Genomic DNA, 25,933 nt, shown 5'->3' on the forward strand with positions numbered 1-25,933 from the left:
CAAAATAGCTGCCAGCCCCTACAGCCTTGAGGAAAATATTGTTTGGACCTCTTAGTATTTCCATAGCGTTCGTCTCACAGGCACGAGTCACCCGGTGGGAACACAGGTCTCCGCTCCCTTACTGCTCAAGCCCTCCTCTCTCGGCCTACATTTCTCTAAAGGTTTTGCCTCCGGTTATTCTGGCACAAGCTGAGAAACGAAGAGGTAGAATCTGCATTTATGTCGCAATTTCAGTAATGTGAGTGCAATTTTTACATTTTAAGTATTATATCAAACGGTCTCTGAAAAGGGGAGAGAGTCGATGACAGTCTACTTTTTACTTTTTTAGAAGATATGCAAACCCACTCACTCACTCATACGCATGCGTCCACTGCTAACTTAGAACGCGGCATGAGAGGGTCCTCCGGTTATCATGCACTGAACACGGTTCCCCTCAGAAGGGTCTTATTTGACACGAACACAGGCAACTTTGGGGCTCTTCTCTTTCCTCGGGGAGCTGTGTGTCTGTTTCAGATCACCCTGTGGCAGCTTTTACAGCAGTCACAAAAATAAACAGCCAGCCCCACTGGAAAATGATGGCAGCTTTGTCTGCGGAACTTCTTGAAGAAAATCCCCTCTTGTTGAGAAAATGAGTCATAATGAAAAAGCAGAGGCAGGGTCTGTGAAGAAACCCGCTCCGCCAGAATCCTACGCTGCACACAGGCTTGATGGCCGAGTTCCTACGGGACGACCCCAGGGCCATCTTGCAGCGCCTCCTCACCGAGCCTTCACCCTGACCCCCCCTCGGCTCTCTGTTATTTTACCTCCACCAAGTTGAAATTCTTTGTCCATCAATCCCTGAGCTGAGAAAAAGTTTCACTTGAATAAACAGTTTGACCAAATCACAAGGGAGTCCTTTATGAAGAAATTAAGGGTAACATCCACTGAGGTGATTATGACAAGGAGAATAAATGCATTTTGTACAAAGTTACACAGACCTCTTTCACATGTGCACTAAAATCTAGATGACACTGTTGACGAGATGCCTGGCTTTTCTGACATCGTGGAACTTCCTTATGACCCTACCATGTACTGGTAAGGGAAGATCACTAGTAAATCATCACCATAGAGCTGAATTTTATATAGATTATTGAGTCATAATTCTTGTTTTCTGAGATGAGAAGGCTGACACACTGAAAAGCACTTCCTCTGACCCAGGGGCAGCGTGGAGAAAGGGTTCTGACTGACAGGGTGACAGCCCCCACCCCCACACCATGTCCTGGCCCTGCCTCCCTGTCCTTGAAGAAGTCTGGCCCTGTTTGATGGCAGCTCTGGGATCCACAGATGGTCTGCATGGTTAAGTGGGACTTTCTGATCCAGTGCTTGAGCTAGCAGAGGGCAGTGAGGAAGAATCTCGACAAGCAAAGGCTAACAAGCCCCCAGTGTTCATAGTTGTCTCCTGCTCTAACTAAAAATTCCAGGTAAGGGCGCTTGGATGACTCAGTCAGTTAAGTGTCCAACTCTTGATTTCAGCTCAGGTCATGATCTCAGGGCTGTGAGATCGAGCTCTGTGTGGGGCTCTGAGCTGAGCATGGAGCCTGCTTAAAATTCTTTCTCTCTCTGCCCCTCCCCACACACACTCACACTCTGTCTCTCAAAAAAACAAAAAACAAAACAAACAACAAAAAATATCAAGATAAATTACTGTACCAAGAGAATAAAATCAAATACCTTTTTCCTTATAATTGGTAGAGATCACACATCTGAGAACTCAACGTGTAGCCCCAAACCCTACACACAGAAAGGCTAAATGATGAAGTTTCACAAACGAACATGCAGAAGCCAGCTGTGTAACCAGTCTCCTAGGGAAAAGCTTCCACCTCAGCAAAGCCTGCTGTTCAGGAAGCCTTGGTTGTGGCCGTGTATAGACAGGACTAGGTTACCAGAGACTATGCACTGGGGCTTTGTGACGGAGACTCTGGTGTGCCTGGTAAAGGGAATTCTTCCATTTAGATAAAGAAAATAAACACAATCAGTTATTTTACTAATTTATTTTCTTTATTCTGCATGCTTTTCTTTCCCAATTAAAAAGCCATTCTCTATATTGTAATTACTTCAAAAGCAAATATACTATACTACCTCTTGGGCTAAGCAATCTGCAAAATTAAATTTTAGAACATGAATTAGGCAGCTGAAACATGTTATCTCATTTTACATATTTATATGCACATATGTAGTTATATATCTAGAATAACAGTATCACATGTAATATAATACATATAAATGTATATTTAACACATAATTTTTATAAACTTTTAGCCATTTAAAATGTTCTATTTCATATTAAATGAAAAGAAGGAAACATAAGAATACTCCATTTCGTTACCTTCGCTATTTATGAGGTCCCTTCTATAATCCCAACCTACAACTTATACTATTAGATTATTTGGGTCCTTCTACTCTATGCTGCACGCAGAAAAGAATAAGTTTCCCTGAAGAAGAACCATTTATCAGGTAGGTGTTATAGACTAAAATTCATATGTTGAAGTGCTAACCCCCAATGTGACTGTCTTTGGAGAGAGGGCCTTTAAGGAGGTAATTAAGGTTAAATGAAGTCATCAGGGTGGGTCCCTGATCTGATATGACCGGTGTCCTTAGCAGAAGAGGAAGAGACACAAGAGACACCTTTCTCTGTGTGCACACAAAGGGGAAAGGCCACGTGAGGACAAGGTGAGAAGGCAGCCATATGCAAACCAAGATGAGAGCTCTCACTGGAAACCAGCCCTGCCAGACCTTGATCTTACAACTTCCAGCCACCAGAGCTGTGAGAAAACAAATGTCTGTTGTTCAGCCCCCCAGCCTTTGATGTTTAGTAATGGCAGCCTGAGCAGAAGAATGCAGTAGCCAATGCACACCCTGGAACTGGGACAGAACGAACCTGTCTTGTTGCACATTCCTGTACCAAGAACCATGGTGCTCCATACGGCACAAGGAGTGAGATCCTCGGGGCACTGCTTCCATCTACAGTTAGAAATAACACAGGAGCAAGACACGGCCTGATATTCTGTACTTGGCCATTGTGTTTATTTAAGTGGGCCAAGTTTTTTGGATTGCTTTGACTTCAATTTTTGTTGATAAAGCAGAAAATCACACAAGATGAAAATTCATAGGTGTGCAAAACCAGGGCCAGAATATGAGACATTTTGACATGAAACCCTTTATTGGAAGAGACAAGAATATTGAAAGAATTCAGAAGGTCTCCTTTAAACTAAATCTAAAGTTTCTATGATTAACTACTTTATATTATCTACTTCCTCTAAAATAAATGAAAAAATTGTTTGCAGGTTTAAAAAGAAATATTTGACATTTCTGTTGTTTTTACTATCAAAAGTACAGGAAATAGTGGGAAACCAAATTCAGCACTACGTCACTGATTAAGGCACTGATAGACTGATGCTAAGAAAAAGTCATCTCAAGGTAAGTGATAATATTTCTTTCTCTAAGGAATTCCCCTGGTTGGGACATGCTATGAGTATAAACCCCACACTTGGCATTTGTCCTTTTACCTAGAGATCAGGTTCTACTGGGTACGTGGGGCATTTTTTGTTTAGAGCTTTGTTGCAGTCCTATATAGTGTGTAAACAATTTGGTGATTTCTCAAAATCGAGATTTCTTTTGATGAAAAATCAGAAGATCTGGCAACTATTACTGGAGTCTAGGATCGAGTACCCCTCTGCCTGTGTAGGATTCCCCAACTCCCCAGACCCAATCAAGACTACCTTGTTCATTTTCTTACCTTCCTGGTTCCTTCAGACATTCTGTGTATTACCACTGCTTTAATATTCGGATTTTTTTTTAAGAAAGCCAATATATTGGTCTTCCCTCTCTATAAATATTTCCCTTTCTCTAAACTAATCTAACTGGAGATTGCAGTGTCTGGATGATAACTGGAGTAGGGAGAAAGAAGGACTGCCAGTCCTAAATCCGATCCTGGAAAGCACCATCCATAAAAGCAGACTGAAGTAGAAGAGGTAAAGACAGAAAGATGTGCAGCAATGTGTGCATTTTAGATTTTTATATACTTAGTATGTCTTATATATACTCAGTATATGTGGTTACCTCAGAGGACAGAGATGGGGGTCAAAGAGCATACTGCCTTACTTATCAAAACTATACTAGGTAAAAACAGAGTAGATCTGAGGTTTGGGGTAGGAAATACACATTCAGCCTGCCACGCAGTTCTAGATTTGAGAAGGGGATTCAGTGGTGTTACTGAGTGAGGCCAGACCCCCAAATGGCAAATCTGCATAGATCGCAGATCTCTCTTCAGATGAGAATGATTCATGGAAAGGCAGTGGGGTGGGTGTGCATTAGCAGGGCTCATACACACACACACACACACACACACACACACACACACACACAATTGCAGAAATGTGGAGAGAGAACATTATCCCAAAGATTCTGATGCAGCCTTAAAAATAACTTAGTGCAAAAAGAGGAAAAAATGTCTTTAAACTGTTAGCATTTGAAAAAAAAAAAAAAACCCTCAAGATTAAGTATATGCACAGTATTGTGCAACCATCACCACCATCCATCTCTACAACATTTTCATCTTCCCCAACTGAACCTCTGCAACCATAAAAAATAACTCCTCGTTCTGTCCTCCCACTGCCCCTCCCTCTCTCTTCTGTCTTTATGAATTCGACTACTCTGGGAACCGCATATAAGTAGAATCATACAATATGGTCCTTTGGTGACTGGCTTACTTTAACAGTTTAAAATAGTTATTCTATGTAAAACAAACGAACAAAGAAAAAAAGTGACAAACAAAAACATGGATTATTAAATACAGAGAACAAACTGGGGGTTGCCAGAGGAGAGGTTGGGGGGTGGGTAAAACAGATAAAGGGGATTAAGAGCACATTTATCATGATCAGCACTGAGTAATGTATAGAATTGTTGAATCACTATTGTACACCTGAAATACATAAAACTGCATGTTAACTGTACTTGAATTTTTAGTTAAAATTAAAATTTAAAAAAAATAAATAGAATGGTTGTGCTACGTATATTTCACCACAAGAAAAAAAAAAAAGAGAGAAGGAAAGACTCACGGAATCACTTTCTTTACGAAATAGGAGTAGAAAGTCATAAGGAGAAAATAAACAAGAGGCTTTATTGAAAAAAGCCAACAGGACGGAAGATGAGTAGAATGAGGGAGAATTGCAGATAAATTTCAAAATGGAAAAGAACATTAAAATTGACACTGAAGATAGTATACAGCTAAACTGCTACTATAGAAAATTGAATCTGAAATATGAATGACAGACATAAAATAAGCCCATAATATATAGAGAACATTGTCCCCGGCACATAGCAAGTACTCTAGAAAAGGCAGCCATGATTATACTTGGGGGAGGGAGGTGTGAAAAGATCTTTATGACACAGAGAAAAGAATAAATAAATAGGCAGTGGGAAGATGTGAAGGACACATATCCCAGAGGCTTCCCAAAAACTACTTAGAGAGGGTCACCACACTCCAGGCAAAGCCAACACAAACAAAATAGATGGACCACAGTGATTTTAATGGCAAGGATTTTTTTTTTTTTTTTTAATCCACAGCACAGGAAAAACAAACAACTAAAAAAGGATACCTAGAGAGGAAAAAAAAACAAGTTTTCTCTCTATATATATTTTCTTCTACACTAAATGCCATCAAAAAAAAAATATAGAGCAACATGTATTATATTTAAGGAGTTTCAAAGGTTATGATCTATAGATAAAAAAAAAAAATACTGAAAACTGCCTCTAGCCAATCGAGAAATGAACCAAAACTAAGGACCAAAGAATAGGAAAATCAAAGTTAAAAAAGAGGGTTTTATGGGGTGGGGGTTTCTGATAAAACACCCAACTACAAAAACCCTGTTGAGGGTCACCACCTAACATCACCAAAGCTGACTCAATTACCCACACTGAGGAACCAAAAACTACAGACAAGACTTAATCAAGATTTAAAGTAAAATACTTCATTGTGATTGCTGTTTCTTACTGGGGGAATAATCCTGTTACTGAATGTAAAACACTCCTCCAGGATTTCTCACTTATTCCACACAGAGGTTTACCACAGGCTTCAAACTCAAATATGAAAGTCTGATGGTTCGAGGTGGTGATCAAACACAGGGGTTCATTGGATTATTCTGCCCATTCTTATGGGTGCTTGCAATGTGACATATTAAATAGTTTTAAAAATAGGAAAAAGGCAGGTGTAAGAAGGGGGGAAATTCTAGAAGTTAAAAACAAAAACAAAACCTTTATGTATAACTTTAAACCAGCTACCTTCCCAAAATTAAGAACAATGAAAGCTCAAGGTAAGAGATCTAAAATTCCAAGTTAGCTTACAAACTAAAGCAGGCTGGACTCAAAAGGACTCTTCTCAAAACAACAAGAACACCAACTACTCAGCAAAAGCAAAGGTATCCAATTTACCCTTCCAGGTAGGGAATACAGAAGGTGAAATATGTTATTTTTTCCTAACTTGCACATGTTAGGATTATTTGGTGAAGAAAATAAAATACAAAAACTGATTTTAAGGGTACCTGGGTGGCTCAAGCAGTTAAGTGTCTGCCTTCAGCTCAGGTCATGATCCTGGGATCCTGGGATTGAGCAAGGTGGGGCTCCCTGCTCAGTGGGAAATCTGCTTCTCGGTCTCCCTCTGCCCTTTTCCCCCACTCCTGCTCTCTCTCCTCTCAAATAAATAAAATCTTTAAAAAAAAAAAAAAAAACTGATTCTAAAACATATGTTAAAAAATAACACTCAAGAAAAAATATTGGAAGAAAATTTAAAACAAAACTTTTTAAATAAGATTTTATTTGAATGATAAAATTATCCATTAGTATTTTTCTTCTGTCTATGTGTATTTTCCAAATCTCCTTTAATACACATAGTAACAGGAACTTTCCAGAATGCTCCATGAGAAGTGGAGGAGTGGCACCTGCCAGGGCTGTGCCCAGCAGGGTGTTCCTTCCGCTCCCCACACCAGCCTCAGCCCACTCACCGGCTATAGAAAATGGTGAAAGAAACCTCCTACTATGATGCTGTGGGGTCAAACCCAAGGCCACCCAGGGAGAATTGAAAAAGGCTTACAGGAAACTGGCCTTGCAGTACCATCCTGATAAAAACCACATGAAGGAGAAGTTTAAACAGATTTCTCAAGCTTATGAAGTACTCTGATGCAAAGAAAAGGGAGTTATATGATAAAGGAGGACAGGCAATTAAAGCAGGTGGAGCTGGTGGTGGTTCTGGCTTGCCCATTGACATCTTTGATATGTTCTTTGGAGGAGGAGGAAGGATGCAGAGAGAAAGGAGAGGTAAAAATGTGGTGCATCAGCTCTCAGTAACCTCAGAAGATTTACCTAATAGTGCAACAAGAAATCTGCAAAAGAATGTAATTTGTGACAAATGCAAAGGCCAAGGCGGTAAGAAAGGAGTGGTAGAATTGGCCCAATTGCCAAGGTACTGGAATGCAAATAAGAATTCATCAAATAGGACCTGGAATGGTTCAGCAAATTCAGTCTGTGTGCAAGGAGCACCAGGGCCATGGGGAACAGATCAAGCCTAAAGATATATGCAAAAGCTGCAATGGATAGAAGATCATTTGAGAGAAGATTCTAGACATTCATATTGACAAAGGCGTGAAAGATGGCCAGAAGATAACATTCTGTGGTGAAGGAGACCAAGAACCAGGACTGGAACCAGGAAATATTATCACTGTTTTAGATCAGAAGGACCATGATGCTTTTATTCAGCAAGGAGAAGACTTTTTCATGTGTATGGACATACAGCTGATTGAAGCACTGTGCAGCTTTCAAAAGCCAACATCTACTCTTGACAACCAAACCATCGTCATCACCTCTCATCCAGCTCAGATTGTCAAGCACGGAGATACCACGCGTGTGCTAAACGAAGGCATGCTAGTTGACCGTAGACGGTAAGTGAAGGTTCGCCCAATCGTTGAACTGAAGGTAAACTTTCCTGAGAATGGCTTTCTCGCTCCTGATAAGCTGTCTTTGCTGGAAAAACTCCTACCTGAGACAGAGGAAGTAGAAGATACTGATGAAATGGACCACGTAGAACTGTTGGGCTTTGATCCAAATCAGGAAAGTCAGCGCCTTTGCAACGGGGAAGCACATGAGGATGATGAACATCATCCCAGGGGTGGTGTTCAGTGTCAGACTTCTTAACGGGGCCAGTGAATAACACTGCTGGCATTTTATACGCTGTAGGAAGTGAGTGAAGGACTATAACCATAGGTCACTATTTGCTATTGTTTTTGTTTTAATACTCGACTACACTAGCGTTTTAAAAGTTAAATGAAGAATAAACTCAAATACAAAAGTACAAAAAATACACATAGTAACACTTTTAATGAGATTTCCAAATCTCCTTTAATATATATAGTAACATTTATAGTGGTAACAATGTATAATATTGTAATATCTGGGGCTTTCTCTTACCCAGGTCTTGAAGACATTTGGAGAGTGCCATGGCCTGAATGTCTGTGTCCCCCTCCAATCCATATCTGTTGGTCACCCCCAATGTGATGGTATTTAGAAATGGGACCTTTAAGAAGTGATGAGGTCATGAGGGTGGAGCCCTCATGAATGGGATTAGTGCCCTTACAAAAGAGACCCCAGAGAGCTCCCTTGTCCTTTCTGACTCACATTGTGAGGACAATGTGAGATGGTTGTCTACGAACCAGGAAGAGAGCCATGTCCAGACTCAAAATCTACGAACCAGGAAGAGAGCCATGTCCAGACCCAATCCTGGACTTCTAACCTTAAAAAATGAAAACAAAAATTTCATTATTTATGAATATTTTTAATTTTTAAAAATTTTATTTATTTGAGAGAGAGACAGACAGAATGAGTGAGAAAGCACCAACAGGGAAACGGAGCAGGGAGCCTAACCTGGGGCTCAATCCCAGGACCCTGGGATCATGACCTGAGCCAAAGGCAGACGCTTAGCCAACTGAGCCATGCAGGTGCCCCAAAATTCCATTTTTTATAAGCCATCTATGGTATCTTTGTGATAGCATCGAGAACAGACTAAAAGAAAAGATTTTATAGTAAAACTGAGACTGATTTTGTTATTTATTTATTCATACATCTTACCAAAGAAAAAGTATCCTCTTTGCAAGTAATTCAGTATTGAAATGAAATAAAGTGGATACAAAAATGTAGAATCACCGGCCCAATTTTCTTAATCCAGAAATTTCACAAATGCAACTAACAGCCTTATAATGACAATGGCATCCACTGATAAAGCTCAATTTTCTGGATGGAAATTAAAAGCTCCCTAAGCCTGGGGAGGTTTATTTTCTGTGTCCCTCTTCTATTATATGGTGTCATTTTGATCATCACTGAACTGGGAGTTGCTTTGCTCCTTCAAAGCTCTCACTAGGAAAAAAAAAAAAAAAAAGATTCTCATCTATTTCATAATGAGAAGCCCTCAATCGTTAGTCAAATGACGATACTCAAAACCTGTATTTTCTACAAAGCATACTACCATTTTAGCATTTTCCTTGATAAAGGATCTGCTTTATGATATGCCTCAGACTTCAAGCTATTTTCTTGTTATACCCTTTTTAATCTGATCAAGGCTTCCCCTTGTAATTATTTCTTATGCTGTTGTAATTTTCCTCTGGTCTTTATAAATTCCAGTTGGTGTGGGGTTGGATCACACACCTGACCTGCCAGGCACTCATTCATTTTGCAGTAACCCCTGGGCACCTGCACTTCTCCGGACTTTCTCTTCCAGGATGTTTTCTATTCTCGCTTTTTGTATCTTTCTACATGGTGCTCTGGAATGATTTATCATCCTTGTTGTTCTTAGGAATCACTTTTGTTCTAATTGCAAAGCTAAATAAATTGCACTCCTTCACCGTCACTTTGGAGAATTCTCTTTCAGTTGAACATTTCTAATTATGGCCTAGACAGCGCCTAAAAATTAAGGTCAGAATCACTGCATTTCAAGAGTGCTAGAAAGCTGTGTGAGCACAGAGATCTTTTCTATACACAGGCAAACCTTGGACATACTGCAGGTTCGATTCCAGACGATTGCAGTAAAATGCCTATCACGATAAAGCAAGTCCAATGAATTTTTTGGTCTCCCAGTGCATATAAAAGTTTGCTATAGTCTAGTAAGTATGCAACAACATTTGTCTAAAAATGAACATACCTTAATTTAAAAATATTTTGTTGCTAAAAACCGGTAAGCATCATCTGAGCTTTCAGTAAATCATAGTCACTGATCACAGGTCACCATAACAAATAAAATGATAATAATGAAAAAGTGTGAAATATTGTGAGAATTAACAAAATATGACACAGAGACTCAAGTAAGGAAATGCTGTTGGAAACATGGTATCGACAGACTCCCTCCGTGCAAAGCTGCCACAAACCACCTGTACCTGCCACATGCACTAAACTGACGTGCAATAAAATGAAGTATGTCTGTAAAAACCAACAATTGGCTAATTCTATTCCTATAATGTAAAGGATTTTCTATATGATTCAAATATTTGGACTCTCAGCATGACTGACTCTTCTCAAAACTGTGAGAGACTGAATACAGAAGCGGACGATGGTCAGGCCATACATAAAAATTGAACTCTAGCCTCCAGCCTACAGCAGCTAGTCCAAGAAACCAACCCACTCTCTGCAGTAACCAATCTTGAAAGCTAGCCTACTATCTGCACATCAGACTTGCAGGAAGTCAGACCATATCTCGAGCCACAGTCCAAGAAGCCAAATAATAACTCTTGCAGTAATCCACCCGAACTAGCCAGGACTTGGCTCAGGACTGACAGCTTCGCCAACTGTTGACCACATCCACCTCACGACCACTCGGAAAAAGCCAGATATGTACCTGGAACCAATCACATGGGATGCCTTGCATCCAGCTAGCCCACCTGCAGCTTCCCCAGGGCTGACACCCTCCACGCAGGGCACACCAGGAGCCTTCCCTTTCTCCCTATAGAGCCTCTCCATGCCCCTGCTTGCTTCTGAGTCCCTGCTAAACCCAAGGGAGGGTGGCCAATCCTCTTCCTAGCACTAGAGCAAGCTCTGAATACACAGCCTTTGCTTATTGTCATTCAGGTGGTCCTCATGTATATCCAACCTTGGCCTTCAGAAACCCTGGGAGAGCTTAGCGTTTAGATACAATGGGGAGGCTAACATGCCCACTTTATTTACTGTTTTACTATTAGTATACGCATAAGGCTCAAACTTCTAAATTTTGCTACATATTTTCCATTAAACTCACACTTATCACGGTGGCTTTGTACTCGACACAAAATCATTATTGCCTTTTTATCTGAGGGCTTATATATTTATAAACTAATCCTTATTGGGTGTTTGCTCTATGTGAGACACCAGGGGAAACACATATAAACAAGATGTGATTTTAACACAGATGCTCACAGTCTGATGCCGTCGACTATTTCAGTGACTATCACCCTACCACTTGCATGTCCAACTGAGTACAGCGCAATGGAAGCATTTTATATCTAATGGGAAAGTGTGGACTTCTCCTAGGGTTCCCACCAGCTCCCACCTGGAAAAGTGGTTGACGAAAATCAAAATAGTGTAGCCCTCCACACTGAGTTAGGATTGACACCTTAGGACCCTATTGAGATGGTTCTGGTTTCCAGAAATAGTAGTCTAGAGAGCAGAGTTGAAAAGAATCAGATCACCAGGTGCTTGATGAAAACACAGAACGCTGTGTCCTAACAGGAAGCTTCATTTTTATCCTAGGCAAATATAGGACTGTCCTTTGGACTACTAACAAAATCTCGGACAGCAAAGCCTATATCAAAGCTCAGAACTGGCTTAAAAGAACAAGAGGAAAGCCCTTTTGTACCTGTAACTTTTCCCCTCTAACTTCCGCACAATGTTGGTTGTTCCAGAGTGGACCCCGTTCCCTTTGGTGGCTCAGCAGCCTTTCCTCTGGTCACTCAGAAGTCAACGGAAACCTCTGTGGGGAGTATGACTGTCCCAAGAATTAACCATGCTGTTTTCACTCCTGCCTGAACACATGCAGTTCGACGGTTTCCAATATAGAACCGGAAAGACTTCTTCCTCCATACTCCAGCTTAGTTATTCCACCACTTGTGAGAAAGGACTACTTCTCCATCCACGGATACACATGGCTGAGGAGTATGCTAGAGCAGCCTTCCAGCAGAAGGATCAAAGAACAAGCCGCATAACAATGAGGTTGAACCAGTCTTGAAAAAAATAAACATGACAATTAAGAGGAAGAGTTATACGGCAAGTAGCATGCAGCTCAATAGTGGGGCTCTGCCAGGCACAGAAGCTCCAAAGGAAGAGAATTACTAATCACCCCATGTGCTTGCCTCACTCATTTGTTTTGGTCTCCCTTTAACCCGACAGGAATGCAAAATCCCTGTGTGGTGTGGCTGCGAAGAAAACTCTTAGTCCTTCTCATTGTGTGTCACGTAGGATGTTTTTTTTCTTTTTTCCCAAAGCTATACTTCCAGGAGCTCCTACTTCTGGCTGCCTAGCTGAAAAGGAATACTTGTAAATCTCAGTTACAAGGCCCAGCATGAACATTCAAGAATATGCAAATTTCAGGCCCAAGCTCCTTGTGTGCTTGTCAAGCAAGGGCATAAAATTCACACCAGACTCTGATTCTAAAATGAAAATATTATACAAAATATTTCGATTACCCACAAACTCATACAACTCCTTTGGGGGTATATCTATGGAGAATACCTAAGTGATGGGTTTCCTAGTCATTAACACAGGGTTGGAAGATATATCCAGGAGATTTTTATTTCTTTTTTCTCTTTCTAGATGAATGAAAGTCTCTCCTATTTTGCAAGGCTCTTGGGAAGAATGCAACAGGTACCCTCTGGGACTCTTCCCCCAACCTTTAATGTAACCCACCTCCCTGTGACCTTGCTATTAATTTATGTTTATAGTAAGAAAAAAAGCTTCTGAGATATAAAAATCAGGCATGGACCTTGTTTAAGATGATACATTCACACGTACATACGAATCGTAATTTGAAGGATTTAATTTCACATTCCTTATGCCCATAAAGTGAACCAGAATGAGATATTCATGATCCCTCCAGAAGAAAATAAAGAAACACGTCTTAAAGTCATTTCCAATCTCATGTAAAGTGTGATTTCTAACCCCATCATTTAATGACGAGAAGTTGATTCAAACTTCCCTTCTGCTAAGCTTGCACCAAAACATTTTATATTCTTCCAGATTCTTTATAGGCTTGTACTTGGTAATTAATCCCCCAAGTGTAATATAAAGGTAGGCTCATACAAATAGCCAGTCTCCTAGAAGCAGTCAGCTGAGCAAGTGCTACAGGCAAACAGATCAGCATGGAGAACAGGGACTGGGAAATGGGAGCGTGGAGCAGGGGTGGGAGGAGGAATGGGACCAGAGGTTACAAAATCAACCACATAGCCATTCTCTTTCCAGAGAAAGCAGAATTCACTGGATAGATTAAAAATAGTCAAGAAAGTTTATTGCCAGTTTATTTCCACAATGTAAACACTATTAAATGAAAAGAAACAGCAAACCAATTCAGTTCCAGTGTGACTGTAAATAATGGGAATGGGCAATATCTGACCCCTAGTCTCAGACTCATAAACCTCCCCTTCTTATACGGACAAATGCTCCAGGCTGGATGACATCCAGCACCAATGACACTGCACAAGCAATTGAACAGCTTCCAACCCATGACTCTTGTTCACTTTTTTTGGATGAGAATGTGTGGTTAAAGAGACGGACTTCTGAAAATTTTGCTCATACCAAAATTCTTCCCATAAAAGCCACTGTGAAGCTGGGGAATGGTTGTCTTGGGTTATTATCATTGAATGACTCCTCAAAAGCTGGGAAAAGTAAATTCTTTTAAAAAGCATGTGTTATTTGTAAATCTTTTTAAAATCTTAAGAACCAACTAATATGATAATTAACATGCTAAAATAATAGCTGTTATATGGGTAGAAGAATTGTTAGTAGATCAAGTATTTACTGATAATCACCATCTCATCACTACATCACATGTGTAAAGCGAATAATTTTGAAATGTGGTCGTCCTCATTCAGTTTATCATCCAGAAAGAAAACAAAACATTTAAGAAACAATAAAGATAGCACGAATACCTTAATTGTGTCAAGAGACTGGGTCTTTCCAGAGAAAAGGGAAATTGTTAAAGAAAACAGTTTTCAGGGGCGCCTGGGTGGCTCAGTCGTTAAGCATCTGCCTTCCGCTCAGGGCGTGATCCCGGCATTCTGGGATCGAGCCCCACATCAGGCTCCCTGCTCTGCTGGAGCCTGCTTCTTCCTCTCCCACTCCCCCTGCTTGTGTTCCCTCTCTCGCTGGCTGTCTCTCTCTCTGTCAAATGAATAAATAAAAATCTTTAAAAAAAAAAAAAAGAAAACAGTTCTCAGGCAAGACATTTGTGAAGGAGGCTAGAATTCAGCTAACTCTTAAATGGTAAGATATAGAGAAGTGGCACAGAAACATTCCAGCTCTGAAGAATCACATACACTGAAACCATAAAAATGGCTGCGTACAATCTTAACAAAAGGAAAATCGATACCATTCCTTTATACTTGCAACAGCCACATGAACAAAACAACAAAAAATTCTGTTCACAGGAGCCATAAAATTGTTTAAAATTACAAAACACTTATGAATAAATTTTTCAAGAAATGTGCAAGATCTAGAGGGTAACATTCTGAAATGTTTCTGTAGGACCAGCTGAATAAGTAAAGCAAGAAAGCCATTCCTCTATGAAGTGGCTCAATACCAATATTGCTGATCGTTTCTCTTAATTTATATATTCAATGCAAATTCAGTAACTTATCCTAATGCTTCCAGCACTCTTCAAAACTTGACAAGCTGATGCGAAAAGACATGTAAAAGAAAAATACAACTTGAATGGCAAAGAATTTTGACAATGGAGGGGATACTTTCTTGATAAAAATAAATCTATAGGAAATTAAACAGCAGGAGTAAAGGTGCCACAAATGATAGATAGATCAATAGAACCAAAGAAAATATTCATGAGCAATCCCAGTTATTTAGGGCTGAAAATATTAAAAGGTGGCATTTCAAAGTAGTGGGAAAGGATGTACTATTCAATTTGCCCATGCAGTGTTGGAACAATAGGATATAAATTAAAAAAAAAAAAAAAACTATATTTAGATCCCTGCATCACATTAGTCACATTTCCATTCCCATCATATTAAAGGGCTAAATGTGAAAAACAAAACTCTGGCAGCAGAGGAGAAAACAGGTGTATTGCTCATAATCTCGGGGAAAACCAGAAACCTACCTTAAACAGATACAAGGCAGACAAGCAATAAAGGGAAAAAAGGATAAATCTAACTATATAAAAACTGTAATCTCCACCACAAAAGACAAGCCCAGTCAGGGAGAAAATATTTGCAAAATATAACACACACAAAGAACTATACCCCAAATTTTAAAACTCCAGAGACCTTCACATCCCCCTACCATCATGCCAGTATGAACACAGCTCATAAATCAGCAAGGATCTTTCTTTTTCCTCCTAAACATCCATTTTCAGGGATACAAAGTGACTCACATAAACTGTAGACCCCAGATGACAGGTAAGCACTGGAAAGAAATCCTGAGATAGGATGGGAGCAATGCAGAAGGCAACATAGCTCAGGGAGCACAGACATTATGCTTCCAAAAGTACAAACACAGGCTCATGGCAAAGGTTAGACCCCATTTTTGCCACCATGGTTGTGAGATGTAGATTGAGTGGCAAAAAAAACAAAAAAAACAAAAAAACAAAACACCCATTGGATGCACCCATCTGTTTCAAAACCAGATGAGATATAGATACAGAGAAGTCATGTTTTCCAAAGCAGAGGGAAAGAAAAGCAACTAGAATGGAATTCTGCTCTGGTTTATCTAATATCCCACAGGAACCTTGCAAGTAGGTGGTCCAGGAAAGCCCTATTCACTCAAAGGTACATAAAATGCAGGGAACTGGCAGGGTATCAACGCAAAGATGCAATAACAGAAAAGAAAATAGAAGATATGTTTAAATCCATTATTAACAGATGAATAATATTCACCAGAAAAAGAAAAAAATGTTTCCAAAGAACAGAAAAATCTGCACCAAATATTGTATGACGAATTTAAAATATAACAACCCCTGAAATGAAACCACAGATATACAAACCTATATTATCAGAAATACTATACAACACACACACACACATGCATGCACACACAAAACAAAAACACAAAGAAACACAGATATACTTTTTAATTTCTATAAAGCCAGAAAATACATATATTAAAAAACTAAGGCCAAACTTCTGTCATACCAATAAATGTAAATGAGCCAAACCCAACAACTTAAAAAAGAATGTTTTTTGTTCCAAAACAAAACATAAACAACTGCATATGAAAGAAAAATCTAAATGGAACTGAAAAGATTGAGCATAAAAAAATAAAAATAAAAATGAAACAAAGTCAAAGAAAGAGAAAGAAAATGAGAGAGAAATCATGACCCTATTAGGAGAGCCCATGAAATACAGAGCCAGAAACATAGCAAGATCAAACAAACAAACAGAAGAATAGTAAAGCAAAGACAACTACTACAAATTCCAAAAGGTACGATTCAGCATGAGGACAGTTTAGGAATATCTATGCTCCAAATAGCATGGTTCCAATATCTATACAACAAAAAATATAGGAGATACAAGGAGAAATAAGCAGCAATAAGCTAGTATTAGAAGATCCTAAACCAAGTCTAAAGCCTAACATGAGTAGATAAAAAACAAGCCAGTATTTAAATAACAGAATTAGTAAGTTATATCTAACTTATATAGAAAACAGTGAAAACACCTTCTAGTCAGATATTTATGGGCAATTCGTAAAAGTCAGCTACATATTTAAACCCAAACACATTCATTCAAAAAGCACCAAACTGACAAACCTAGTCTGGTAGGCAGATTTGGGGCCCCAGTGACCCTCACCCTCTTCCCCTGGTGTCATGTCCATGAGTTACATGGCCAAAGATGTCATTTAGAGTATTAATCAACTGACCTTAAAGTAGGAAGATCATCTTAGAATATCTGAGTGGGCCCAGCGTAATCACAGGGGTCCTTGAAAGCAGAGCTTTCTCCCTGTTGAGGAGGTAGAAGTCAGAAAGAGGCAGCCAACATCCAAAGCACGAGGAAGATGGGAACCTTGCTGGCTCCAAGATGGAGGGGGCCACAAGGAAAGCCCAAGAAGGAAGTTAATTCTGCCAAGAATCACTGAGGTTGGAAGAGTACCCGGGCTTTCCTCTGGCCGGTATTTTGCTTCCAGCTCTGTGAGACCCTCAGTGGAGAAAGCAGATAGGCCCCCAGCATGGTTGCCCTTCAGAACCAGGGTCACAAATGGGCACTGGTTGAAGTTGCTGGACTGGTGGTCATTTAGGAAACAACAGAAAACCCCAGCTCAAGAAGTAGAGTTAAACCTGAACATCACAGGTGGGCAGAACATGAGAGGGCAGAAAGAAAAATAGCGTTCTCTCGGATTTTAAATAAAAAATACATGAAGATTTGTTTGGTTGTTTAACTTCATTTATTTTGTCCTAAATCTATCACCAAATGTATGGATACTCTATAAATTTGAAAAATGGATTGATCCTTAAATGAGCTAACAAGGTTTTCTCCGAATTTATATCTGAGAGTACTTGATAGTGTAGGAAATATTTCATCCGAAGTAAAATATCAATAGCAATAAAGAGACTTGTCTTTTTCCCCCAAAAAGTCAATGAAAACTGTAAGCAGTGATTCATTTGACCACTTTTTACAGTAAAATGCTGCCAAAGTCAAAACAATTACAGTTGGCCAGCATATCGTACTGCCATTCAAGTAATTACCCATACACGCATGCATCTCAGCAATCCTAAGTAACACCTTCCGAATCCTCATACTCTTTATATTTGAATGAGCCTCGCACACCATAACTACAATACCAGAAGCTATTTCAACCATTCAAAAACAGTAGGAGTATTTATAGTCCTGAGGCGTTTCAAAATTTTTAGCCCACCACGCTACGGCACACCCGTTTGGTAGTTTCATGCATCTGTGATATTTTTAGAGAATTCAGACTGAGTTTAGATTTACAGATTTAAATGATAAGTGTATAACAAGTTAATCTAGCTTTTCAAAATATCCATACAAATAGACTCCATAAAGAGACACTTCCCTCCACACTGGATTCTGACTCTTCTCACACATATTTTCTGAAGAGCAGGTTCCCAGGAGATTTCTAACAATGGCTTCCCTTGGATTCATTTTCATAGCAATGATTCATATTTAATTAATGCAACTCAATCCTTTCTTTTTAAGTTTTGTCCTCACATAATGAGCCAATTTGTTACCTATTCATCTGTACAGTGCCTATTTTTCTTACACAGAAATGCTGACATAGATATTAGAGCACAAGCAGGATAAGAGGGAAAAATACTTCCTTTTGATATGAATTTTTCAGTTCCATTAGGCAATTAACCAGAGCCAACTGGAAAAAAAAAAAAAAAAAAAGCATGTTTTTTAAATCATCTGGTAGCAATGACCAAAAAATAGAGGAAAGTTTATAAAAAAACAGAAAACAAACAAGAACGACTTAACAATACAAAAAAGCAAGTTAATGGAAAATGTACCCTATGTGTGGATATTTCCTGTGTCACTGAACATTAAAGAATACATAAATAGCTCTGAGTGGCTCTTGATTCCTCAGCTTACTTGTTGATAAATCATTTCTAGTTGTCCCATGACTATTCACACAGTTGTGTTCTAGGAAATCCGTAGTTGTACTTTCTTTGAATGTGTTCTCAAGAAATGAAAGTCACACTATTCTGTAGATGTATTTTGGATTTTCTTGGTACCCAAGTCTAGATATTTAATTCTTTCTTGAGAAAATCAGGCAGGTAGAGTACCTGGTGTCTAGTAAGCACTTTGTAAATGTGTTAAATATAAGAACTTAACAGACACTCTGTTATTCTGACAACCAAAGTCACAGAACTTACTTAACATTCATTAAGAATACCTGATCAGGAAATGATGCTATCACCTTTTTTTTTTTCACAGTGGAATCATTCAGGCTGGCAGGGGGGGATTTCTCCTCAGCTCTAGCTGCCTCCTTAATTCCAGAATTCCATGGTTGTGTGTGCTTTGCAAAGCTGTGCCATTCTGGACGAGGTGGAAGTAGCTACCATCTTCCTATGAACAGCATTGTGCTCGTGACCATCGACACAGAGAGAGTTGGGTTAGGTGGGTTGAATGCACTGAGCTTATGGCTTCTTGGAGGGATATGGAATTCCTAGAATAACTTGGGGGTCGGTAGAGCAGTCCTCTCGGGATTTCCTGATCCAGCAAGCCAATGGGGCTTCCCACACTGGCTTCATCCTCCAGGGTGTAGCATAGGCACTAAACCAAAGATGAGTGCTTACTGCTGTGCCCTCCACGGCCGAAACACGCCTGAGAGCCAGGTGGTGAAGCCAGACTGACCTACCTCAAGACCCACTTGGGGGATTTGTGCTTTCCAGCCCTATAATAACCTTCAGGTTTGTCTGACTAGAGGTCTTGTTTCCCAGCATGATGGTCATTCCACTAGAGGACACAGCGAAGCTCTACGATATCGAAAGCTACAACTCCCACCTAATTATGTTATCTCCTCATGCTGGGGGTCAGGACAAAAAGGCCCCTCGGCTGCCCTCTGTGCTCTTAACCCAGTGAAGTGTCCCTTGCTGCAGCCAATCCTGATAAGAGGAAGAAAAGAACGCAGCTCCCCTGTCCCGGTGCCCAGGGATAAACCCTGGATCACCCGACCTGTTTAGGGCAGAGCAGCCAAAATGTAGGCTGATGATGGAGGAAATGAGAATGGGCACAGAGAGGAAGCTGGTGCTCTCCGTTACATGGACCCGACAGCAGCCGTGGCAGTGGGTTCTCTCGTGTCTCCTACTACTGACCCAGTTGTCCTGAGTCATCCTGGAGACTGCAGCTGGCCACCACTGTGCAGGGAACCGTGTGACGCTCAGACGAGTGGATCTGCATGGAGCACAGGGGCTGTGTTGCGGCGCCCCTCAGACACCATGGCGAGTCCTCTCGGCCTGCCTCCTGCTCCAGCTTCAGTTGCAGACCCTGTTCCATGCAGCCCGCGGTGCATGGGTACAACCGGCAGTGCCTTGCCCTAAGCCCACGGTGCGGGTGCTCCCTCCTGACCAGGGCTTTGAGGGCCCCCGCAAGGGGCAATCTCCAAAAATATCTCTGACTATTTCTACCAGCCTCAGAGAGCTAAATATATTTTGCAGTTTCACTCGGTGTTCGAGGAGGTAATCAAAAGTGATCGCAAGCCGCCGAACTCTGCTCAAGACTCTGACCGAAGCGACCAGACCCGCCCGGTTGCGCGGTCGGAGGGCCCGCCGGACACGGCCGCACAGGAACCAAGGAGCCCCGGCTTCTCCGCGGCGCGGGACCGGCAGAGGGCGCGGTGGGCGCGGGCTGAAAGGCTGCCCTCGGTGTCTCATTCCAGCCTTCGCTCACCTTCACCAGGCACTTCTCCGTTAATACGTCTGCTCTGAGGGAGAGGGCTTGTACTGGAAATGAAGGGGGATGGGACCCCGACTAAAACCTTTAGCAGAGGCCATTTTCAGGCCGATAAGAACGCTGCTCTGTGATGTTCTGGATGAGGGGCCCTCACAGGAGGAGTCTGACGGAAACGGCGTTAGACCGAAATTGAGCACTCTACACGACCCGCTGATGCCCCCGGCTCTTCTCACGGGGACCTGGCAGCAAGCTCCCCGGGCAGACCCGGCCCTCGGGAGGCATCGGGCTTCCGTCCCAGGCCTGGACTCCTTGCTCCCACCCCAGCCACGGGCACTGCCCCATGTTACTGGAATTAATTCAAGCCCCAAGTAGCAGAGGATGGTAGATGCAAAAGCTGTGGGAACTGACCAGGGACCATTCACCCCTGCACTTGCTGGAGTGTGTGCGTATTTCCTGTCCTCAGCGCTGGCAGGGAGGGCCTTGTCAACACGCTCACGGTGACAGATGGCTCTATTCGCCGTGTCCAAGGGTATCCCAGCCAAGAGCAAAACGTGCCCACAGCAGGCTGAATCCTCTATGAAAATACCTGTCAGGATTTAAGTTTCTCACATAAATCCACTCAGCTCAAGAGACAGACAGAGAGCATTTCATTTGACAGAGCGACGGAAACATCTCTCCCATTTCAGGGGTCAGCAAACTACAACCCACGAGTCACATCAGGCCTGTTGCCGATTTGTAGGCAGCCTATGGGCCAAGAAAGGTTTTTAAATTTTTAAATGGTTGAAAAAAATGAAACGGAGATTTTGTGATGTGTGAAAACTGTACGAAATTCAAATTTCGGTGTCCATAAATAAAGTTTTATTGGAACACAGCCACATTCATTCATTTTCATACTGCCTGAGGCAGCTTTCACACTACCATGACAGAGATGAGTAGCTGCAAAAGCTCAGAATATTTATCATCTATCCTGTTACTGGCTGAACTGTATCCCCAAAAATTCGTATGTTTAAGTCCTAATCCCCCATACCTCAGAATGTCACTGCACTGGGGACAGGACCTTGAAAGAGGTGATTAAGTTAAATGAGGCTGTCAGGTGGGCACCAGTCTCACTGGATCTAAGTAGAGATTTGGGTAAACTGGTGTCCTATTCATAAAGACTCAGGTGATATGCAGCGGAAAGCCCCATGTGAGGGTACAGCAGAAAGGTGGCCATCTATAAGCCAAGGAGAGAAGTTTTACTGGTAACTGAATTGGCTAGCACTTTGACCCTGAACTGTCAGCCTCTAGAACCATGAGAAAATACACCTGTTGTTCAAGTCACCCAGTCTGTGGTACGTTTGCAGCCCTAGCAAACTCATACATACCCCTTTACAGAAAGAGTATGCTGACCCCTGTCTAAACCATGATATCCTTCACAAATTCACCTGTGTATTCAGCTATATAGTTCGGTATGTCATCAGGGTCCCCAGAGAGGACAGACCCGAGCCACTCCATCTTCTAAGACCAGTGGATGTCGTTGCCTTTTGCAGAGGATCAGGATACACGGTCACCCAAGGTGGGCATTAGCTCACCCAGAAGGCCAGAAAAAAAGGACCACCTTGCTGGGCTCGGATGACACCTGCAGATTCCTGGGCAGAGGTAGAGACACTCAGGTCTGCACACCTGTCCCTGCATCAGGCATGCACCTGCCCCAAAAACTCTGCCTACCATCCCCAAGCTGTTTCCCCTCATGTTGCTTTGGTGGCTCCAGGACATCATGGTCAGAAGCACTTCTCTGGGCCCTGATATTTAATCTCCTTACAGCATTTCTTATGACAATCACTAGTTTCCGTGTCTTTCTTTCCCTCTCTCCTAGAAGGGCGTAAAACATCCTAGCTGTTTTGTTATTGGGACCATGTGTCTCTGCATGTCTCATGTTAAAGAAAACACTCGGTTATTTGCCTCTTTCCTGATCTTACTAAGGGACGGTTTATCCGCATTTACTTGCTTTGCTGAAATGTGCTTCACAGACATGCCAACACCATGGAAGGAGATGGTATCTGTCCTAGCGCTCTGAAACACAGCAGCCCGTCAGACCTGCAGCAGCCTTTTATGTCAGCCGCACAATTACCCAGAAAGCACATGCATTTAGCATTCTACTCTTGCCTCCAAAAAAAAAAAAAAAAAAAAAAAAAACAACACCTAGACAAAGTAATGCTGTCTCGATAAAAGCTCAATCCTTTTTGGTTAACTACATGGATGAGGACTAATGCAATTTATTAGTTATGAATCCTTGGCATTTATCCACATTTTTTAACTATACCAAATATATGATTAAAAAAAAGAAAAACAAGAAAGGCCCTTTTCCTCAACCTCTGATAACAACATTTAAAATTAAGTGAATCATAACCACAGCCACAAACACACTGATATATTAAATATTTACTTTTTGGGCCATAAGTATGATATGCAACAGTACAGTTCAGCAATTAATATGAACAAGGTAGTTGGTCGAATGCCCACACTTCTCAGGTATGATGCCAGGAACCAGAGCAGAACAGGATTCGGTGTTGCCTTCCCACGGCTTGCAGCAGGGTGAGGGGCGTGCTGAGCCGTGTGCTAACAGCACCGCAGACAGCAGCAGCGCAGACCCCAGCCCCAGGGAGAGGGGGCTGCGGCGGGGGGAAGTGGGCGAGAACAGTCAAGAATACTTTGGGGAGTTCGGTGACACCTGGGCGGAATCTGCAAGAATGTAGAGATTTAGCTCAGTAATAAGGAGGACAAAGAAAAGGGCAAATGTGCCATCCAGGTAAAAGAAAAGCTGCACTTGAAGTGTTTCTATGAGCAGCATAAAGACTCATGTTAAATGACATTTTGGAGTGGAAAGAGATGGAACTTTACGACTCAATCCTAGTCTTAAGTCTCCACCTCGATCCGGCCTGATACAGCTCATATCTACATGCCCACTAAACATTTTACCTTTCTCCATTCTCTGTTCAGTCAGGCAACAAGTATTTCTGAGCACGTCCTGTGTGCCAGGTTCCATGATGAGCACGGAAGATACAAGAGGGACTGATACAGACCAAGTCCCTGCCTTTAGGGAACTAATACTCTGATGGGCTCAAAACAAACACATGTAAGTATCTTAAGGAAATGAAAACTTCTCATGTTATAAAAAAACAATCTACTTAAGGAAATTCTCATGACAAACAATAACCCGATGATCTGGAATGGCCTGTCCAACCTGGTATCCACCAGGCACATGTGGCTATTTAAATTTAAATTCACTGAAATGAAATAAAATTGAAAATGTAGTTACTCAGCAGCATTAACCACATTTGAAGTGCTCCATGCCCCCTTGGGGTGGTGGAGATCATAGTGGACCACAGCACGGATACGGAACACCTCTCATTATGGAAGGTTCTATCAGACAGCACTAACCTAGCACACGTTCCACGTAAAAACACCTCCCATCCTCCTCCCATTGACAGGAATGAAAGAAGGATTTTGTCAGAGAGCTGCAGACAGAAAGCTCATTCTGTAGAGTAATTCACAAACAAAAGTCTCCCGTTACCTTTAAAATCTGGCCCAAACACAATTCTTTCTAAATCATGAAATTTCACTACAATAAGATACGACATACCTTGGATATAAACTTTCATATGTGATATTTTATATTTTGGACACAGGTTGAAAATATGCTTTTTGCCTCTATTCCTGAGATGTCATAGGATGATGAATAAGAAAGAGCCATAACAATTTCTTTTCCTTTAATGAGAGATATTTTGCACAGGATTACAAGACTGTACAGATGCAGGGGATGTGAGTGATGAGACCCAGCAGGAAAACTACAACCTAGAAGATGTACAGTCTGGAAGTTGCCAATCTGGGGAAATTCAAGACTCAAAAGTGCCAGGAAAGTAGGGGCAGGAGACATGGAAATAAACATAGCCTGTAAAAATTGGTCCTCATCCCACCCCCAACTCCTGTGTGAAAAACACGTGGCAGCCTATTTTTATAAGACAAGCCACAAAAAAAGATGCTCTTCCCAGCCTCCTCCCCCAGTTGGGTACAATGTTGGGAAGAACCAGGACACCCATTACAGTGGGCACAGCACTAAGGGAGCTATCTGTTTCTTAGCATTTTAGAATGGATCAGAAACAAATCCATGTAGCCTGGGGCAGTTTGTTAGTGTCTCACTTTTATTCACTTTTAAACACAAGTAGGCAACCAAGAGCATCACCAGACATTCGAGGAAATCCTGTAACATAAGAACCAAGATTTAAAAAAACAAAATGAAAAGACCCCAGGATTAAAACAACAACAACAAAAACAAAAAAAAAGATAATGCAGGAAAGAGAACTTTTTAAAAGTCTAATTCAAAGACCTCTAAGGAGATATTCCATCCACAAATAATTTTCTATGAAAAAGGGAAAATCAGAGAATCAAAAAACACTCAGAAATTAAATATATTATTCATAATTATTAATATTAAATTATTGCCAACAACCTCAGTAGGAAGGTAGGAAGAAGATAAAGGACAGCTCATAGGAAAACTGAAAAGAAGAAGAGATGAAAGTTATTAAATAAAATCAGAGAAGAAATTCAGTTTGTTTTTCATCGAACTAACAGATTCCAGAGATAACAGAGAATGTGTGAATGTAGAGCAGATAGTAAGGGCTTCCACAGAAAATAAAGGAAAACTCACACAGAAAGGAAAGAGAATCAAATTTCTCATCACTAATACTGGATGGTAGATAATATAGCGACTTCTTCACATTTCTGATGGGAAAATCATTCTCAACAGAAATATCTATACACGTCAACCACCTGGTTGATCCTAAATGCCAAAGGAAGGCATTTTCAAACATGCCAGGACTCAGAGTATTAGTTTCCTTCTTAGAAAGTGAATTAAAGACGTAATTCAGCAAAAGGACGGACTGAGCCGAGAAAGAGGAAATCAGGGATGCAGGAAAGAGTCGATCCAGCAGAGGAGACCCATCGAAGGGGAGCAGTCCCACAGAGCAGTCACCTATACTCAGAGCAAAAATGATAAAGGACTCACAGAGGTCTTTGGACAAAGGAGAAATCAAGAAAATAAAGGGTATTATACTGATCTATTTGACAATGAGACTATAATAAAGGCAAATAGGCAAGTAAAAAAAAGGCAGTAGAATCCCATGTAAAACAAAGTTCAAAAATAAAGAAAACACCGTCATTGTACATGGCCCTCTAATGAGCAACGAATACATAGACCGAGTCAGCTCTTTTATTTTCAAGCTCTTATCAAAATCTTGACAAAGAGGGGGCGCCTGAAGGGCTCAGTCGGTTGAGCATCTGATTCT

The 25,933-nt window shown here is 41.1% G+C and overlaps 1 protein-coding gene and 1 pseudogene across 4 annotated transcripts in view; one reads left to right on the plus strand and one right to left on the minus strand.

Moving 5' to 3' along the window:
* The window catches only part of SOCS6 (suppressor of cytokine signaling 6), an 828,170-nt gene that overhangs the window by 631,406 nt on the left and 170,831 nt on the right, over positions 1 to 25,933 (minus strand). The gene's annotated exons all lie outside the window — the stretch shown is intronic.
* On the plus strand, positions 7,050 to 8,223 carry LOC123787537 (dnaJ homolog subfamily A member 1 pseudogene; annotated as a pseudogene).

This window comes from Ursus americanus, chromosome 19, assembly GCF_024610735.1.
Source record: "Ursus americanus isolate L20-20 chromosome 19, mUrsAme1.1.p, whole genome shotgun sequence".
NCBI classification, from domain to species: Eukaryota; Metazoa; Chordata; class Mammalia; order Carnivora; family Ursidae; genus Ursus; species Ursus americanus.